Raw genomic sequence first — 19416 nt, 5'->3', positions numbered from 1 at the left:
AACTGCTGAATAAATGAATGAATAAAGGAACTGCTTCCCCACCCCTCAGCAGGATATAATGCAAAGAACCATAGTAGGATCAAAATATCTGGATTTCAACGCCAATTTATTTGAACTCCTAAGGTGCAGAATAATGGGTAAGAAAACTTGCTTTGGGGAGGAGGGTACAGTTCAGTGGTAGAGCACGTGCTTAGCATGTTCAAGGACCTAGGCTCAATCCTCAGTACCTCATTTTAGAAAAATGAAACAAATAAATAAACTTAATTAACCCCCTCAAAAAATATTTTCTCCATTCAAAATTCAAAAAAAAACCACCTTGCAATTGACACAACATTGTAAACTTGACTATACTTCAATTAAAAAAAAAACTTCTTGCCTTACAAGAATATATCTGGATTATGGAAGTTTGCAAATGTAAAATGCCTAGGGTACCATTTGCATAAGAAGAAGGAACTGTACAAATGTACTATCCCTCATTTATGAGCTATTTTTCCTTTGGGGAGATTATAACCTCTCAGAGATATTTTTCTCATATTAAAAAAAAAAAGAAAAAGAAAACATTACCTGATTCTCCATACTGCTGAAGAATCAGATAACCCTATGAAAGCATCTGACCCACAGAGTTTATTCAATAAATGTTTGTTGAATGAATGAATAAACAAGCAAAGTGAATGCTGCTCCCTGCCACAGACCATCATAATGGTACTGCTTGGAAATGCCATGCCCACGTTCCACCCAAATCTTCACTAACCACGTGGGTGACCTGGGCAGACCTGTGTGCTTCTCTCAACACCAGTTTATTCATAAATAGAAATGAGGGCAATAACACAAACCTAAAAGGGTTAGTGAGTCACGAATGAATAGTACCCCAACTTTGCAAGATGGAACTATTAAAGAAAATTGGGCAAAGAGTCCATAGGCCCTCTCCATATTATCTCTTACAACTACATGGGAATCTACATTACATCTAAAAATAAAAAGTCTATTATTTTAAAGAGGCTATTGAGTTTAAATCAGCTCACCATCTCAAATAAGGAACACACAGTACAAATAAGAGAATGCGCAGCCCATGAGATGCACTCAGTAAATATTCCCACTGAACCCACTGGTCCCTCCAAATTCAGAGCATGAGGATGTGTCCTCGTGGCCAGAGGCCACTGCACCTGAAGCTAAAAAAGCTAATGGTCCCCACTTTCAAAAGCCCCTGCCACCAACCTAGGTCTAATTTTGTATTTGTAATTTTTTTTCTTTTTATAAAATAGAAATCCCCAATTGCATAGCCTTCAGGTCACCAAAACCTGACCACAGAGATCATGATGGCAACCCTCCTTGGTGAAACAATAAAATGAAAAGCCATTTCCACAAGACCTGTGTGTAAATCTACTAGGGAACTTCATCCTGGACTGAGAGGAAGAGGACTGGGGAGGAGGGGGCAATCTGAGGCACACAGACCCATGGGCCACCTGTCCCACGATGGACATTACACTCAACCCTCACCCTCCAGGAACTTCAAAATACACACAGACAGAGTGATGTGGACAATATATATGTATTTTTAAAGAAATTCCGACTCTCTAGCAGGTCTTGTATCTACCGAGACACAAATGGCTTATGTGTATAATGTTTCACAAAAGCCTTAAAACATTACCACCCCAACTTGACACATTAAGAAACTAGGGATAGAGGTTTATCACATTGTGCAAGATTAGAGAGATGCCACATCAGAAACTGTATTTAAACCCAAGCCTTTGCTCCAGTGCTCACACAAGAAAGTGTGACATACTGCCCCTTTCCTGCCCTCTCCCTGCAATAAATCTCTGAAGAGTGTTTTCTGTGCCACGTGGAATCACAATCACATCAATTTACCACAAAGAGCTATGTGACTCCTTGGAGGACGTGTCAAAATCTAAAGGGTTGTGATGGGAGGAGAGATTTGAATTTTCTGTTTCTCAAAGGAAACATGGCTTTAAAAGAAACTGAAAAGCACTTATCTAGTCTAAGCCCTCATTGTGTAGAGAAGGAAATGGAGGCTCAGAAGAGATGAGGAAAGGGACTTATTAACAAATATTGCCTCAGTGCAGCACCAAGCCAGCCCTGGGCCCTTCTGGGGGAGTACCTGGAAGGCCCAGGAAAATGATTGTTAGAAAAAGGAAAGAGAAGAAGCATACAAGGCCCTGTCTCTACATCACCATACCATGAAGTTCCACCAAATTATCCAGTATTGGGTGCAGCCAAAATTTAGGTGGGCTAAAGAGGTTATAGAAACCTGGAAGTCTCAACCATAGTGGAAATTCCAACATTTACTGTTTTTTTCCAAGTTCAAGCATCAGTTCAGTGGGCGCTCCATACGAGGGACTACACGAGGCCTGGAGTTCTCCCAAATACAGATCTCTATTATCACGTGTGCAAACCACACACAGGCCCACCAGAAGAAAAACGCCCACACATAAGATGGAACTACTGAAACAGAAAAGAGCCAACCAGCATATATTGCTAGCAAAAACGGTGCTGCTAGAAATAGACTCATGGACATAGAAAGCAAACTGTTGTTAGCAGGCAGGAAAGGGAGGATTAACAGATACACATTAATAAATATAAAATAAATGACAAGGACCTACTATATAGCACAGGGTACTATTTTCAATTTCTTGTAATGAGTTGTACTGGAAACAATCTGAAAAACATTTATATACATATGCATAAGCTTATAACTGAATCTCTGCTGTACATCTGAAGCTAACATGGTAAATTTACAACACTTCAATAAAAAATAATTTTATATAATAAGTAAAAATAAAAGCAACGCCATAAAAAAAAAAGTAAAAGAACACGGTAATCCCCTTAGCTGTAGGTGGTGGAGAACTCTGCAAGCACCAAGTCCACTCGAATACTCCAGCACTGGCGGTCTCTCATTCTAACCATCAGAGAATCACTTGGCTTCTACGAGGTTACTTTTCTCTTCAGTGAATTGCTACAGTTCCATCTAATGATGTATTGAATCTCATCATTCACAAACCCAAGTATTAATGAGGATTTCCCATAGGCCTGGCTCTGGACAGATGAAAAGATAGGGTCCCAGATATATTCATATGTAGAAGAAGTTTATGCCATAAAGACATTAATTCTTCCTGCTTTGATAGACAGATTCATTGCAATTCTGATTAGAATTCCTCCCAGATATTTCATGGAATGTAACAAGTTAATTTATGGTCAGGAACAGCCAAGAAACTTCTTTAGAACCACCACTGGGAAGGGGTGGATAGGTCATGCATTTCAACTGGTCTTTCTGATGTGATGAAAACGTTCTGGAATAATAATGGTTGCACAAATGTGAATATGCTAAAAGCTGCTGAATTGTAACATTCAAGTGGGTGGACTTCATGGTGTGTGAACAATATCACAATAAAGCTGTTATATGAAAAAATCCTTCTTGCCAATTATTTTTCCCTCTATACTACTAGTCTGTCCCACAATTTAAGTAAAACAAACAAACAAAAAAAAAACAAAACAAACCAGATTTTGCCAGGAGCTCTTTAGGAGTGCAATGTCCCTGGGTCTCCAACGCCTCAGATTGTGCTGTTCCTGTTAACACACAGTAGCTGGGCTGGACTAGTTACGGACTATAAGTATCTTTTTAAGATCGACGGTCTCACGTTTCACCCTGGGAGAGTGAATGATGGAGGATGAGACAGCCTCATGCCTTCAGCTCATTTTTAACTGAACCAAGCCCTGCTTTCACCACTGTAATCCCTCTCAGTATAAAAACATGTGACATCAACAAGCACCGCCATCATAACACCTGAAAGTGTTCAAGGTACTTATCTGGGGCAGAAATCCTGATCAAGGAGACAGAAGCTCCCTCAGCACTGCCGCTCCCTTTTCCCGACTCCACCAGGAGAAGCTGGGAGTTACAGCCGCGGGCTCTCAGCCTGGGGAGCAGCGCCCACGCCGCTAATCTGGACCTCAGGGATCGGGAAAGGGAGAGGAAGGCAGCCCCGGGGTCGCGGGGCAGGGAGAGCGGGGTGGGGGACGCGGGCTGCAGCCCCGCTCGGAGGCCAGCCCCAGCCCCAGCCCAAGCCGCCCGCCCCGTCCGGGTGTGCAGACCCCGCCCGCCCGGGACACAGCCCGCCCAGTGGTGGGGACGGGTCGGCGGCCAAGGAGAGGAAGACCGGGAGGGGAGGACTCGCCGGCGGGAGAGGGGAAGCGGATGCCAGCCGCGGACTGAGGGGAGCCCGGCTGGGTCAAGAGGCGGCAGGGGCACACCTGGCCCTGGGCAGCTGTGGCCGGTGCGCCGGGGCAGGTGGCGCGGGCAGAGGGGTCTGGCCCGAGCAATCCAGCTGAACACACGCTGACTGGCGCCCTGGGGGGCTGTGACACGCCGACCGCCCTCCCGCAGCCGCCTCACCCCTTTCCCGATATCCCCTCACCTTGCACTTCCACAGCCAGAGGCCCCGGCCCCAGGCAGTAGCCAAAGGCCTACAGGGCGACAGAGCTGAGAAGCCATTGGGGCCGATCCCCGGCTCGGAGCTGGAGCTTCCAACCCGCGGTCCAGCTGGCAGCAACTGCGCATGCGCAGGAGGGCCAGCGATCCGCTCTGGGTCCTGAGAGAGAAGGGGAACCGAGGGAGGGAGAATAGGGGAGGAGGAGGGGAGGCGGGGAAAAGTGGAGGGAGACACATGGACAGGAGGAGCAGAGGGAAGGCAGTTATCTGGAATTGGGAGGGGAGTAACAGAGATGGGGAGAAAGCGTTTTACCTCTTGTGGCACCCCGAAGGAGGCAGCAGTCCTGCCTATACACCCTTCTCTTACCCGTCATTGCCCACAGCTCATATTTTACGTCCCTGGCCCAGCCCTCCAGCTAAGGTCTCTGCAGAAACCCTACGGGTATCATACCCGTTGCCCCCACAAGGAGCTAGGTTTACTGTTGCTCAGGGAACCAAGCACCCGCAGGTGTTGTTTCTCAGAACTACCTTGGGAAGAGTACATATTCCCCTCTTACACGCTGGGAAACAGGCAGGCACGATCTCTGCCTTAGCTCCACTGTCCCAAATGTTGGGCTGGCAGGGAGCGGGAGGTAAAATGTCAGAGCCCCAGAAGGAGCAGACTGCCTGAGTGTTGGTGTAGAGTCCCCATCCCTCCTGGGTAAACCACACCCCAACCTCGGGGAATAATCAAGGGCTCACCGTAGGCCCCTGTGTGTGGGAGAGCTGCCCTCAGTCCCAGTGTCCAACTTGCTAGGTAGGTAGAAGTGTTATTGAGTCCAAATTCATTCTCCTCAGTGCAGGACAGGCCAGTAAGTTGGGAGACCAAGTGTTGGGGCATGGAATAGCAAGTTTCTGTAGACCTAGATGGCAAACTAATGTCCTGGAAAACCATCTCCCCAAGTCACAATTCAGGCTGCTTTCCTATGTGCTTGGTTTTTGCAAACTTCTTGGTGTAGGAATTCCTTCTTGTTAGAATCCTTTGTTCTTGCAGCTATCTCCCTGGGTCAGATCCCTGTAAACCTCCAACAAAACAAACGTTATTTTCTATTCTGCAACGTGTTATCTTTATATGATTGGAAAAGTGTTAAATAACCTTAAAGGTCAGAGCCTTCAGAATAGGCTCTCCTGTATATTTTAGGCTCTAGGCAACATTGTTTTACAAGCAAGAAGAAGCCTAGGAGACAGAGCACAGGGTTAAAGTCAAAGGAACAGATCTAATATGGAGTCAGATTTCTTCTTTTCTATTACTGTGGCAGAAGCCACTTGAGGATTTAAATCCCTTAAAGTTAAAAATAAGTAAAACTTTAAAGGAATTTACATACATTGGTGGGAACTTGCATAGCATATCTGGAAAAGCACACAAAGGATTGTAAACATTGGCATCTCCAGGGAGGCATGTAAGAACAGAGGATGAGGGAAAACTTCTTTCACTTGAGTATTTTTTGCTCTGTTTGAATTTTTTTAACCATATGCATATATTTCTTTTTCAGTTAAAATAAATGTGTAATGGAGCAAAGGAGTAACTAGCTCAGCAAATACAGCAGCCATAGACTCACTGAGTCATCATTTTCGATTTAAGCCAGGAAGCATTGATTGTCTCTCTCCTATGTGCCCAGTGCTGTTTTAAAACTCTTTTATATATTTTTTTAATAAAATAATAACATGCTATCCCTCACCCCTGCTCAGGGCTGGTGGGAAACCAACTGAGTTTTTATTGAGTTGTTTTCCAAGGAGTAGAGATGAGTTATAAACAGAACACAACTTCAGGGCAAAACAGGCGGACTGGTTTTCCAGCAGGCCAGATAGCGATGACGGGTTTTCAATAGAGGCGCACAGAGGCTGAGAGAGAAAGCCTCCAGGACCCTACAGAAAGCTGCCCACAGTGCCTTCTCCATGGCACTACTGAAATAGGAAAGAACAAATCTGACTCCATATTAGATCTGTTACTTTGACTTTAAACATGTGCCCTGTTTCCTAGGCTTAGTCTTGCTGTTTCTGCACCTTTTGTGAAACAATGTTGCCTAGATCCTGAAATATACAGGAGACCCTATTCTCAAGGCTCTGACTTTGAAGGATATTATCACTTTTCCATTCGTATAAAGATAACAAGATACAGAATAGAAAATAACATTTGCTTGTTGGAGGTTTACACGGATCTGACCCAGGTGAAGAGCTGCAAGAACAAAGGATTCTAACAACAAAGAATTCATACACCAAGTTTGCAACAACCAAGCATTCCCGCTTCCCCTTTTTAATATAAGAAGAGCCTGAATTCTGACTTGGGATGATGGTTCTCCAGGACATTGGTCTACCATCTTTTCCGCTGGCTTTACAAATTAAAGCCGCTATTTCTTGCCCCAAATCCTTGTCTCCTGATGTGTTGGCCTATAATGCACGAGTAGAACAAGCGTGGACTCGGAAACACAAACATACATTGAAAGTACGCATTTGGTATATTAAATGACCTGCTTCCACTCGTATTCCTGAGGTTTTCTTCTCTTGACCACTCCTACTATATTTATGAAAAACCTGTCATGTGGACACATTTCCTTCTCTAGCCACTACCCTTCCATGTAAAAACTGATGCCAAGAAGGCAATGGAAGTTGCTAGAAGGTATTACCTGGCCAAAAAAGAGCAGAAGTGGGTTCTGACTGATGTTCAGGAGCAGGCCGGGGCACCTGACAAGATGTCATAAGTACGGATAGACAGCTGGGCACCAAAGGAGAAGCTTCTAAACTTCCATGAGGGAATTGTTGGATAGGAAGGAACAGTCCCAGACTATAGCTCTGATCCCACCACGAGCTTCCTGGGCAAGGCTGGGCAAGTCATTTAAATTCTCTAGACCCGTGCTGTCCAACACGGGAGCCACCAGCCACATGCAGGATTATGATGTTATTCTGTAGCCAGACAGAATTATAAATAAACACTTTATTGCAAAGGGTCAGCAGGTATAATATTTAAAAACATTATTGGTTATCTTGCCCTAACAAGTTATTTTTGTATGTCTAGCTTTCTGTGGGTTGTAATGCCTGCAACTAATGTTTCCCTTACAGTGAGGTATTTTGAAATTATAAGTTACTGGACACAGTACACTCATATCACAGTTGAAAAAAAACTGATCTAAATAAGCAAGGTGATCTGACTTAGTAGTTATGAGCAGGGGCTCTGGGGCCAGCCTGCATAAGTATTAATTCTCACTCTCCCTCCAGGGAGTTCTGTGTGAATCTTGGACAAATTATTGTTGCTGTTGTTGTTGTTGTTGTCATTGTCATTGTTATTATTTGTGCCTCTTTTTCCTTACCTTTTAAATAGCGAGGAAAATGTAGACTCTATCCCCTACAGTGTTGGCAGGATTAAATGAGTAAACGTCTGTGCTGCCCACTTCCCTGGGTTTCAGCATTCTCCAGGCAATCAGTGCCAAACGCAGTGGCATTCTCCACTGTCTTCGTCAGTCTGGGATTCTGTAACAAATTACCGTGTGTCGGGTGGCTTAAACAACCAGCATATTCCTTATGGTTTGGAGGCTGAGGCTTTCAAGGTCAATGTATCTGGGAGAGGATTGCCAGCTCGAAGATGGCTGTCTTCCCACTATCTTCATGGCCCAGAGAGGAGAGAGAAGCAAGCACTTTGGGGCCCTGTATAAGAACACTAATACCATTCATGAGGGCAATACTCTCATGACCTCATTTTATCCTACTAATCACCTCCCAAAGGCCCCGCATCCTTATATCATCAACCTGGGAGATGAGGTTTCGACATATGGATTTTGAGGGGATGCATTCAGTCCACACATCGGCTAACTCTCCCAAACATGCAGTCATCAAACCTGTAGCTAATTTCAAAATAATGTTTATATCTCTCTGCCCATTTCCATTCCTACATCTACTAACACTGAAGCCCTGCTACATTTTATTTCTTATTTTCCTTGTAGAGGTTTAATTGATTCCTCTAACTCCAAGGATTCGCTCACTCCAGTCTGCTTGACAGCCCTGCCAGGTAGGACTTCCTTAAAACACCTTCCCACTTCACCTGGTTGTTTTTTAGGTGTAAATGTCAGAATTCTCTCCACACCCCATCCTAGACCTTTAATCCCTTACACTACCGCTCACTATGTTATTTTCCTATTACCACTGTAACAAATTCCATTAAGCTTAATAGCTTAAACCAGCACAGACTTATCAGCTTATGGCTGTGGATGTCAGAGATCCAACACAGTTCTCATTGGGATAAATTCAAGATACCAGCAGGGTTCCTTCCTTCTAGAGGGTCTAGAAGAGAATGTTTCCTTTTTTTTTTCCAGTTTACAGTGGTCACCCACCTTCCTTAGCTTGTGCCCCTCAACTTCCTCCATTTTCATGGTCAGCAGCCTTTCTGAACATTGCTCCATCGCTACACCTCCCTCTGATTTTAAACTCAGCTGGGAAATATCCTCCATTTTAAGGACCCCTGTGATTACATTCAGCCCACCTGGACAATCCAGACTACTCACACTATTGTCTCATCTCAGGATCCCCTTGTCCCATCCCACTCAGGCAGTATGTATGTGGCTGTGACATTCACCTTGTGTAACATTTCCTCATGAGCAATTTATGGTTCAAGGCACTTATAAGTGACTTTTTGTTTTTCTTCCTTATCCTTTCTACATTCAGTTTGTCTGGTGAGATTATATGAATCCATTTTATTTGTGCCCCTGCACTAATCTATAATAATGTATCATGGGTTTAAAGGCTAACTAATAGACAATTTAGGAGACAGAAATCCTCTAAGATTTTTAATCCTAAAATATCTGTCATCCCTTTTGCCATGTACAGTAACATGTCACAGGTGGCTACCCTGTGGCCGGGGAGGGACATGATTCTGCCATCACACTCCCCTCATTCTTACCAATGTGCTGATCAACTAACCAAGGATCTATGCTCTCCAACTCACTCACTTCCTCCTCCTTTGCATTGACTATCCTGTTCCCACCGCTTCCTTCATTCACCACATCAGGATTTCATGACCACATTCTCCCCTAAATGAAATGGGTATCTTGCATCTAATGCCTGACAGCTGTTCTTATTGTACATGCACACACTGACCTACACATAATCCCGTCCATCTCTTTATTTTCCTAGAATCTTCCAGAAGAATCAGTTCCATGATGATAATGATGATACTGACAATGATGACAGGGGCCTCTCAAGGATTCTGATAAAGAGGGAATTGATAAAGGGAGGGAATCATTGCAAAATTGCCCCAGAAACAGGCTTAAAGGTAAATAACTCTTATAGTGTTTAATGAAATTGACTAATATTTAACTATTTTTAAGACTTTATATCACTGAATTTAAAATTTTAACGGGAATTTTCATTCACCACTAACCAAGATTCAACTCTGGGACCAAAATCTAAGGATTTCTGTCTTCTAAAAAATTGTCCACTAGCCTTTTAAACACGTGATCCTTTTAAAAAGTTTAGTGCTGGGCTGAAAATAAGCAGGATTCATATAATCTCACGAGACACAGTGAATGTGGAAAGACTAAGAAATAAAAATAAAAAGCCATTCATAACGTCTTGAACTTTACGTTGCTCACAGGGGAAAATGTTTGCCAATGTGTGTGTCACATCAACATGACGACTGAGTGGGATGGGGAAGCTGATCTTCCTCATCAGTCATTTATGCTGATTTGTTAGATGCCAAAACAGTTTCCTCATTGAAATTGCTTCTAACAAGTATGGAAGAATTTAGGTTCTACCAAGAGCAGGCTGAACATTTTCCCCTGCTTTCAGGTCTCTGGACTGAATTTCCCCACAAGAAGGACATGATTATGTTTCATAGGGAAGTCTTCCTGAGAAGCAACAGGCTTTTCTAGGGCAGAACTGCAGGGCCCCCCATGGAGGGCTGGAGGAGGTCTAGAGGGGACACTGGAAAAATAGCAGGAGTGAATTCAGATACTGCTGCTCAGGTCGCCAAAGACAGCATTGCTATCTCTAAGGATATGACATTCTCCCAAATTTTCCATGAGTGAAGGAGCCTGTGAACACTAAGCAGGTTGTTAAGACACAGCAGCACATAATTTGCGTGACAACACAATTAGAGTATGATTTGATATTTGCAAAATAACTAGCCCATTGTTCTTTGAAACTGCAGCAGTAGCAATAGAAATAAAAAAGACTGAGCCGTCTTGGAGACAACAATCAATAAACAATTCTAAATCTGCAGAATTCCTTGACAATATTCAAGCAATGAGCTAGATGTGTGCTGCAGATACCTCTTACTGCAGGGCTCACTCCTGCAAAGCATAGAACTAGTTTCTCAGCACACAGAGGGAACCAAGTCAAGATTCCTAATCTTTTGAGATTTACTAAATGGCTGGAAAGATCAGACAAGTACATACAGGCAAATATGATTAAATGTAATCAAATAATATCAAATGTGATTTGAGCACAGACGAAAGAGAAATTCCTTTCACCTGGGATCTAGAGAGACTTCTTCAGAAAATGTGGCTCTGGAGACGGCCAAAGACATGGGTGGAATTTTGGCAGAACAGGATGTAAGGAATTTAAAAACTTATTCTATAATTCATATAAAAATTCAAAGGATCCCAAAAATCCAAAACAACTTTGAACAAGAAAAACAATGTTGGAAGACTTGCACTATCTGATTTTCAAACTTTTTTTTTATAAAGCTACAGTAATCAGAAATTATGGTGTTGGTGTAAAACAGGAAAATAGAATAATGGAACACAATAGAATGTTCAGAACTAAACCAAGACTTATACAGACAATTGATTCTCAAAAAGGATGCTGTGGAGAAAGGATCTTTTCAGCATGTAGTGCTGGAACAATTAGATAGTGATACGCAAAAAAAAAAAATGAACTTTGATTCACACCTCACAAAATATACAAAATTTACCTCAAAATGGATCATAGATCTTAATAGGAAATCTAAAACTATAAAACAGCTAGGAGAACAAGCATAGGCTTAAGCTTTATGGCCTTGGGTTTGGCAAATTTTTCTTTGCTATGACACCAAAAGTATCATCTATTTTAAAAAGAAACTGATAGAGTGAACTTTATGAACATGAAGACTCTTCAATGCTCTTCTAAACACTGCTAAGCAAATGAAAAGACAAGCCATAGACAGAAGCTATTTGCAGATCATATATCTGATAAAGGTCTCTCTTTGTATCTGATCCAGAATAAAGAGGTCTCAAAATTCAATAATAATTCAAACACCTGAATGAATGAGGCCAGAAAACACACTTCAGTAAAGATATCCAGATGGATAATAAGCATATGAAAAGATGCTGATTAAAGGTGTCATTAGTCATTAGAGAAATACTTTTAAAAACCACAGTGAGATACTAGTTCACATACATACTAGAATGAATACAGTTAGAAAGACTGACCTTACAAGGTGCTGGCAAGGAAGTAGAGCAACCAGAACTGATACACACCACGAGGAATTTACAATAGTACAACCATTTTGGAAAAGTCTTTAACAGATTCTTTTAAAAAGGTAAACACCTATGTACCATATAATCCAGACATTCCTCATCTGGTGCTTTAGAAAGGAAAAGCATATGTCCATACAAAGACTTATAACCAAATATTCACTGCTATTTTATTTATAATAGCACAAGTTGTAAATAACCCATGCATCCATCAAGAAGTAAATGCAGAAAGAAATGATGGTCTATACAAACACTGCTCACAATAAACTCTTCAGTAAAAACTCAGCACTAAACAATACTCTACTATAAGACAAATAAGCTATTAATACAGCAACACAGATGATTCTCAAAATAATTACACTGAATGAAAGAAGTCAGACAACATAGAGTAGATACTGCATGAATCCATTCATATAAGGATCTTGAAAATGCAAACCAATATGTTGTGATAGAAAGCAGATCAATGGTTCCCAGGGGAAGAGACGGGGAGGGAGGGAGGGACAACAAAAGTCAGGAGAGAAGCTTTGTGGGTGATGGGTATGTTCACTGTCTTGAGTGTGGTCATGGTTCCTTGGGGATATTCTTACGTCAAAACATATTAAGCTGTACACTTTAAACGTGTGAAAATTATTTTGCCAAGTATACCTCAAAGCTGTTTTAAGAAAAAAGGCACTTTAGTCCTGATCCACCTCAGCGCCTGATTGGAGTGACATGATCAGTCCCTCACACTGTCTGCCTAACGGGAAGGTAGAAAAGCTCTCACAGAAGATAACATGGATTTTTCATTTGCAATGTCTGCCATGTAATAAAGAATTTCTAGACATGCAACATGTCCAGACTATATGACAGATAACATGAGAATAAGGAGCATTAGACAAAGGATGCAAACCCCAGGTGATGTAGGCATCAGAGTTACCAATAAAGGCTATAAAATACTTTTAATATATTCAAGAAAATAAGGAAATGATGGGAGAATAGATAACAGGGTAGAGACTTTCACCAGAGAAATATACTGGAATGTATTTTTAGGAAAAATCAAACTGATACTCTAGAACTGAAGCTTTCAGCTCTGGAAACAGGTAAACAGAGCTAATTAGGATCCCTTTTAAGTAAAACTTTCAGTAATTCTGGGTAAAATATAACAACAAAGTAACACAGAGCTAACTATGGAAAGAGAAGTTCCCTGATGACAATACAAAGAGGACACTTAAAGCCCAGAGTGGTCATCTTGTGAGCTGATGCCACCGCACCCTGGAGGGAAGGGGTTTTCATCTGCACATAAATAAGGATACAATGTCCATGTAGGAAAAAGGGTCCATACCAGATGTAGAAGACTCTTCCTCTATATCTATATAGTCAGAGACAGAGATGTAAAGTGGCAGCAGAGGTCACAGTGACACAGGGCCCTGGGCCAAGGAGTGTGAGCACCTCTGCAAGCTGGGAAAGGTAGGATGATGAATCCCTCCCAAGAGCCTAGGTGTGAAACTTAGCCTTGGCCACTCCTTGGTTTTAGCCCACTGACATTGACTTTGCACTACTGCACCCTAGAACAGTGAGAAGATGAATGTGTATTGCTTTAAGCCACTGAGTCTGTGGTCCTTTGTTACAACAGCAATAGGAAAGGAACTCAGGAACCAATATGAACTTGAACCACAGGCTGCCTTCTGTGCTGGCAGGGAGTCCTTTGTCTCTGATCCTGGGGGAGTGTCCTGTCCTCTGGCAGCATCCACAAACTACCTCATGCTAACTTGGCAGTTTGCAGAGGGTTAAATCTTATCCCTGCACAATTCTTGATATTTAGTTAATAAAAATGATGGTGTCATCATGGGTATTTTTCCATCTTTTAAATACCCTTCAGTCTTCTAATAAAGCTACTTCTAATTAAGAGACCGTGTAAATAGTTTTCAATCTTCATAATAAATAACTGTGGTTTTATCTGGTTACTTAAATTATGAATAATAATGTTCACATTTGTAAAAGTTATTAAAATCAACATTGTTTAATGAAAATATCATTTCTTTTCGCATGAACATGTATTAACTACAAGAAATGTTCCATGCTTTCTTCTACGATTTACTGTTAGAGCCTTAAAGAATAATATTTTCCTCAAAAGATATTACGGCAAAGGGATTTCTTTTGGTGGAACTGTTCCGGCATCAAATCTGGTGCATGTCTCAGGCCACTGGCAACATAGAGATGATAGAAATTAGGAGGCATTATAAACACAGAATCATTTTTAAAGGAATTAAAAAAACTGGATGTGTGTAAACAAAGAATCAGAGAATATTCTGGTGAAATAAATGTATTTTTCAGCTTAAGCAAGACATGGGGTGAATAAATCTGAAATGAAAAAACCACCCAGAGATTAGCAGCGAGTCATGCACGCAGTGTGAATGATCAAAACCAAGTTGTTTCCAAACCAGTGTGCAGGCTTGATGCCTTCATGAATCAAATCTGTGTGGCACCAGGCCACCTCGAATACATGTTGATGAGGTATTTATAAGCCCTTCACCATCCCAAATCAAAGCCCACGCACGAGCCACAAGACCATCACCTACACATTTGGAAAACACACAACATGGTGAATAGCACTTTTCTTGTTCAGTAGCCGGTGGCAGCGAACTGTCAGTAGACAGAGATACAGGGACACAGAGGCACCTCCCCTCACTCAGCTGTTAAACTTCCGTGCATCCCTGGGGACAGGATTGTCATAAAATGCACCATGGATTGATTCCCCTCCTAGGAAAGGAACCGTAGTGCTGTCATTAGGTTTGAGCAGGGGTGGGTGGAGGATCTCAGAAGAGTTGTTTCAACACACCAATAGAATTCTTGGCCACCGTGACCATGAAAGACAAGTCCCCTGCCATCCCGGTAGGCACTTGGGCTCCTGACAAAAGCTGGGCTCAGTAAAGGGTTGAGTAGAAGGCACAGACCTGAGGGATGCCCCAGCAATAGGCAGGAGGTAGGGCCTGGTTTATACTGCTCTGGGTGTATCCCAGACTCATCCGAATACGAAATCAGAAATTTGCAAAACAGCAGAGCTGGGGTGGGTCATCTACTCCAGACTCCTCACCTTACAGTTAAAAGGGTGGCAACCCTGACAGGCAAAGCAACGTGCTAAAGGCAGAGCGTGGAAGTCGCAGGGCCAGATGAAACGCAGCGTGCAACCCCCGTTCAAGGCCGCTGACTCTGACGACGGGGCCAAGGTTTCCAATGAGGAGAATAAGACAGTGTAAATACTTTGTTCCCCCTAAAACCCCAAATGTTTTTTAAAGGCACAAAAACTCACCTTAACTAGATCTCTTCTGAGGGGGCTCTCTTCTGCTTCTTCGTCTTTCTGTCTCCATTTCCCTCTCTCAGACACAAACACATTCAGTTTTGTGAAAGGGGACTTCCTTCCATACAAAGACAGACTTCACATCTTCAGAAAGATACCTGAGAAAGCACGTTTCTCAATTCAAGTCTTTGTGTGAGTTCTGGGCAACTGGCTTATTTTCTAGAACAATCGGTAGTTACAAAATCAGGAAATCATCTTCCACAAAGGCAGAGTTCTGGTCCGTGTTGATAAAGTTGGGGATGTCACATTTCATGAGTCTGTTCGGCTCCTCCTCTGGCCACCTGCTGCATCTGATGGCTTCCTGGAGCCGAATAACACTGTAAAGGGCTATGGTAGGGATACCAGCTTTGGCCTTGTCCAAGTGGTCCACTTCATTGATGTAGCAGTGAAAGAGGGACCTAGATTCATCATTGCACTGCCAGAGAACACCTTGGGCAGCAGCGGTCTTCCAAAGTCTGACACAAAGCTGTTGAGTCTAAATCTCTTCTCGGGAGACTCTGCATTGCTACAAAGAAAACCAAAATAAAATATCGTTCACAGTGTAGCTCGGTGACCTGAAGAATCATAGTTTTTGCCATCTACTGAGAGTAAATCCCTGCACAGAGCATGCTGACATGCACTGGGATTGAAAGACATCACTTCTGAACACATACAATTAAACTCAAGGCAAAAGTCTAAAGTGAGGGCCCATGGACCATCCTAAAAAGACATCGTTCCCTGAGAATCCTCAATATTGGTGCCTCGCACACCAGTGTTTCTCCGTGGGACACTCAGATCTCTTCATCAGGATTCGTTAAAGTGCTTCTTAAAATGCAGAATCCTGGGGTGCACACCCTCAGAGTCTCCAGAGGTAGCGACTGGTAGTCTGTATTTTCATAGCCACCAGGATAACTAAACATGCTCAGGTTTAGCACCGCAGTCTACATCGGGTCACCTGAGCATCGACAATTCTGTCTCACGGGATGGGGGGTGCCATGTGTGTCAGGGTGCTGTCCTACCCATGTGTCTCCCCTGATTCTCAGAACTGACAGTGCTGCCCCATTGGGCACGAAATACCACCGTTTCACAATGCATACGCAGGGCGCCCGACTGAAAAACAATCAGTGATAGGAGAGGGGACAAAACTCAGCTTCCTGTTACCTTGTTTCACTTACTGTGGGACGAGTGATCAATTCAAGGGTAATAAATCAGTGAATGAGTGAATAACATGACTCGCGTTAGTCCCACGAGTGCCTGGAAGAGCAAGCCTGGGCACATTGAGAACCATAACAGCCCATCTACTTAAATGTCATCCTCCACAGATCTATGTAAAGGTTACTTCCACCCAGGCAGTGACTCCAGAAGGGCAAGAATCATGTATGAACACACTCTCAAATCCAGAACAGAACCTGACAACAATTAGGCTCTGGAGTCTGCGTTTAGCGAGTGTGGAATCTCAGTGATTCCAGCTCTTACACCTTGCCTTCCCATCCCACCACACACGATATGGCCCTTATGTCCAGTTCTCCCGGGGCTGGGGCCACGGAACCCATTTATAGGACTGGAAGAATCTGATCATTTAAACCATCCCCCAGATTATCATCAAGAGTCACCTGCATTTCAGGGATCAGTAATCCCAGAAGCTTTGCAGTTCAGGCAGCTGAGGGATTTTTATATCAGCTCTGTCTTCTACTGTGACTGCCTGGGTGACATCAGACAAGGAATTCTGAAAAGCCTGAACTTTTCCTTTCAGGAATAATCTAATTAACAAATCTCGTTGACCACTCAACAAATGTGATGTGAAGATCAATAATTTACACAGGAGTACAACATTCACTAGGTCGTGGATTTAGAATCAGAGGAAAATCATTTTAGAAAGATTGACAGAATGTAGCTTTAATGCGAATTTAAGTATTCTTACATTTCAGTAAATCATCTTCCCCTACTTATCACTTCACCCAAGTTTAAAAGATGTCTGAGAACAGGGATGAGTGTGTCAGCAATCTGAGACCCAATAACCTAAAATGTCACCTAGGAAAAAGAGGGGAGTAACACATTTTTAAAAAGCATGGTGAGGATGGCGGGGCCATCCCCAACCCCAGACTAAGAAGCTCTGAGTAATAGCTTTCCTGCATGTCTGGGGCATCAGCTGATGTGAAAATCCACCCAGAAACCTCACTGTCCAGCAGCTCTTCCATAACACAGGCTACACTTTCTCAGAATTAAGAATTGCGTCCAGTAACCACTTCGCTGAAGAATAAAGACAAAGGAGAACAAGAGAGTTCTGCCCCTCCCAAGGGAGAGCCCAGACCTCGGGCTGCATGCACTGCGCCCACCTCCCTGGAGAAGAATAAACTGGAGAAGGGCGTTCTGCGAAACTGCGGCAGCAAAGGTTGAGATGGGAACAAATTGACCAGCTGGCCAGGGACAGCCCCCTCCGTCGCTGCCTTGGCGGCTGCCTCAGCCCTCTCAGCCCATCCTGCCCACCTCCGGTGGCTAAGCTGTCAGAGAAATTGCTTTGCGACCTGGAGCATCAGAGGCTGCCCTCAGGCCAATCTGCGGAAAAGATGGGAGCTAAACCCCCAGCTCCCGAGCGGCAGGCTCCATACCCCCGCCAACACCCCGACGCCCCCGCACCCTACCGCAACCCCGGGGAAATATGACCCGAAGAAGTGTGACCTGGGAACGAGGGGCAGCAGAGGCCGCCCCCACGTCAGGCCTGCAGAGAGATTGGAGCTTATCCTCCAGCTCTCCAGGGGCAGCCCCTGTCCTCTCCACCTCCTGATCTCACCGCGCCCACCTTCCAGGAGCAATCAGACCAGGTGTGGGGTGTCAGGCGAATCTTGCGCCAGAGAGGACGTCCCCAGGCCAGGTCAGGGGAGAGGAGAAGAAGTGGCCCCATTAGGCGGGGCAGCCGGCCGTCGCAACTGCCTCTGCCCCTCGACCACATCGGGCCCGTCTCCCAGGAGCAAGCTGACCTGGAGACGGGCATCCGGCTTCTTGGGCAGCAGAGGACGCCCCCAGGATTGGTCACGGGGAAGAGGAGAGCAAATTGACAGGCTCCGCGCTGCAGGTCTTCTACCCCCGCCATCGCCACCCCCGCACCTTAAAGGCACCGCCCAGGGCGCCCCTCCCCCAGCAGGCTGAGTGGGACAGGTGCGTCTGGTGACCTGGGGCAGGAGAGGCCACTCCCACACCAGGCCATCGGGGAGACGGGAGCCAATCCACCAGCTCCCCAAGGCAGCCCCTACCCCCGCAGCAGCCACCAATCTTGCCCATGACCTCACAGTGGCCTCCTCTAGGGAGCAGGCTGACCTGGAGATGGACGTCCGACGAACTTGGGACAACAGGGACCGCCCCCAGGGCAAACCATGGGGGGAAGTGGGAGCAAATGGACAAGTTCCATGGGAAAACCTGCCGCTGCTGCCACCACCCCCAAAGTACCAAGTCCAACTCCCGGGGTCAGGCCGACTAGGATACACGCGTCTCATAACACAGGGCAACAGCGACCGCCCCCAGGACAAGACGCGGGGAAGATGGGAGCAAATGGTCCGCTCCCCCGCTGCAGGCCCCCGACCACCGCCACCCCTGCACCCTGACTACCCTGCCTCCCGCCCCCAGCAGGCAAAGTGGGACAGGGGTGTCCCGGGACCTGGAGCAGCAGAGGCCGCCTTCAGGCCACGCGGTGCAGACATGGAGCTAATCCACAATCTCCTCCGGGGCAGCCTCCCTATGCCTGCAGCCACCACCTTACCAGCCCCCTGACCGCACCGCACCCATCTCCCAGGAGCAAGCTCACCTGGAGTCGGACCTCAGGCAAATCTCCGGCGGCAGACGTCGCCCCCAAGCCAGGCCGTGGGGGAGAGAAGAAATGGAGCAACTCCCTGGAACACATCCCCTGCCCCTGCCGCCTCCGCCGCCGCCTCCCAGGAGCAAGCTCATCTGGAGACCCGCGTCCCACCTCTAGGGCAGCAGAAGCCGCCCCTGGCTCCGCCTCTGGGGAGAGCGGAGCGAATTGATCGGCTCCCCCGCGGCAGCCTCCCTCCCCCCGTGGGTCCCGCACCTTAACGGCCCCGCCCCTACTCCGCACTCAGCAAGCTGAGTGGGACAGGAGTGTCCGGCGACCTGGGGAAGAAGAGGCCGCTCCCAGGCCCAGCAGCCGGGACAAGGCAGCTATT

This window comes from Vicugna pacos, unplaced genomic scaffold (assembly GCF_048564905.1).
Source record: "Vicugna pacos unplaced genomic scaffold, VicPac4 scaffold_106, whole genome shotgun sequence".
Classification (NCBI taxonomy): Eukaryota; Metazoa; Chordata; class Mammalia; order Artiodactyla; family Camelidae; genus Vicugna; species Vicugna pacos.
This window is presented reverse-complemented; position numbering follows the sequence as displayed.